A 2,292-nucleotide genomic window follows, 5' to 3' on the forward strand; every position below is an offset into this window, starting at 1 on the left:
GAATCTGAGAATCCGTACTTGCATCTAAGAGATTTTGAGGAAGTTTGTAATACATACACGGACCAAAATTGTAGCATGAACATAATTAGATTAAAGCTTTTTCCTTTTTCATTAAAAGATAAAGCTAAAACTTGGCTAAAAACCTTAGATCTGGATCAGTAAGAACTTGGAATAACATGCAAGAACAATTTTTGAAAAAATTCTTTCCACCTCATAGAACAAATTCTTTTAAAAGGCAAATCACTTCTTTCACTCAAAAAAATGGAGAAACATTATACCAATGTTGGGATAGGTTTAAAGAGTTGCTTAACATATGCCCACATCATGGTTTTGAAACTTGGCGATTGGTCACTTACTTCTATGAGGGCTTAATACCCCAAAGTAGACAGGTTGTTGAAATGATTTGTAATGGTGAATTTAAGGATAAAAATCCTGAAGATGCACTAGATTACCTTAATCAATTAGCTGAAAATGCACAACATTGGGATACTGTTGGAACTTTTGAATTGACAAATAAGCAACAATCATCTCCATCTAGTGGAGGAATCCATAACCTTAGGGAAGATCATGATTTACAAGCAAATTTTGCATCCCTAGTTAGGAAAGTTGATGCTTTGGAGCATAAAAAGAGTGATCAAGTAAAATCTGTTCAAGAAATTGCATGTAACATATGTAATTCGAATGATCATTTCACTCAAGAGTGTCCCACTTTGCCTGCACTTAAAGAATGTCTAAATGATCAAGCTAATGTCATTAACACTTTCAATAAACCAAACCCATATTCACAGACTTATAATCCTGATTGGAGAAATCATCCGAATTTCAGTTGGAGGAATAATAATAATGCACAATCTTCACAAGCACCACCTCCACAAAATTTTCAAAATCCTCAGCCTTATGCACCATATGTTCCACCACCCTGAAAAAATCTGGAAGACACAATGCATTCATTCATCAGAAAGCAAGATGCTATTAACAATCAAAATGCACAAACTTTTTCTGATTTGAAAGATACTCTTGCTAAAATTGCTTCTGCACTCACCATTCAAGAAAAAAGAAAATTTCCAGCCCAACCACAACCAAATCCTAAAATTCAACAAAATCCACCCACAGACCAAGTCAAGTTAGTTTTAACTCTTCGTAGTGGTAAGGTTGTTGATAGACCTATGCCTGAACCTTATGAAAATGATGAAAATTCAAAGGGTAAGGAAGGACTGAATGAACTTACACCTAGTGAAGAAATAACTAGTGTTCCACCTGAACTACCATTTCCGCATGCATTGAATAAACCAAAGAAATCAAACCACTCTTCTGAAATTTATGAAATCTTTAAGCAAGTGAAAGTTAACATTCCTCTATTAGATGCAATCAAGCAGGTTCCTTCATATGCCAAATTTTTAAAGGACTTGTGCACTGTTAAGAGGAAACTGAAGGTAAGAAATAGTGCTTTCATGGCCGAATAGGTAAGTACAATTCTGTCTACTAATAATAAGTTGAAATATAAAGATCCTGGTTGTCCTACCATTTCTTGTATTATTGGTAACCACATAATTGAGCATGCTTTACTAGATCTTGGTGCTAGTGTTAATTTGCTTCCATATTCAGTTTATCTTCAACTTAATCTTGGTGAGTTAAAATCAACTTCAACTACACTTTTGCTTGCCGATAGATCAGTTAAAGTACCAAAAGGAATAGTGGAAGATGTTTTAGTACAAGTTGATAAATTTATTTATCCTATGGATTTTATTGTCTTAGAAACTGAACCTGTTGTGAATAATTACAAACCAATTCCTGTAATTTTAGGTCGACCATTTTTAGCAATTGCTAATGCCTTGATCAAATTGTAGGAATGGTTTAATGAATTTATCCTTTGGGAATATGACTTTGGAATTGAATGTTTTCAACATGTGTAGGCAACCTAATGATGAAAATGAGAATGAAGATGATACTGATGAATAAAAGGAATTGTTTGAATCTTGTATCAAGGAAAATATTTAAAAAGGAGATTTTTCTGAACTTTCTAATGTTTGTTTAGTTAATTCAATTGAGTCAAATAAGCAATTTGAACTTGATATTTTTAATATAAATTCATTGCTTGATTCTATGCAGACTTCACAAAATTATGATGACGAGCCAAAATTTGAGGAGCTTGGAAGTATTGAAAAGACAGAACAACGAGAAGTGCCTAAAATGGAATTGAAACCTTTGCCTGAAGGATTGAAATATGCTTTTCTTGGAGAAGAACAAACTTGTCCTGTTGTGATTTCTTCTACTTTAACAAGCGACCAAGAA

The 2,292-nt window shown here is 33.3% G+C and overlaps 1 non-coding gene across 1 annotated transcript; it reads right to left on the reverse strand.

The window, feature by feature from the left end:
• Positions 1 to 222: 222 nt before the first annotated feature.
• LOC127900112 (small nucleolar RNA R71) lies at positions 223 to 331 on the reverse strand. The gene has a single exon (XR_008052135.1). It is a non-coding gene; the product is annotated as a small nucleolar RNA R71 (small nucleolar RNA).
• Between the last annotated feature and the right edge of the window lie 1,961 nt (positions 332 to 2,292).

The sequence above is a fragment of the Citrus sinensis genome, chromosome 9, assembly GCF_022201045.2.
Source record: "Citrus sinensis cultivar Valencia sweet orange chromosome 9, DVS_A1.0, whole genome shotgun sequence".
Classification (NCBI taxonomy): Eukaryota; Viridiplantae; Streptophyta; class Magnoliopsida; order Sapindales; family Rutaceae; genus Citrus; species Citrus sinensis.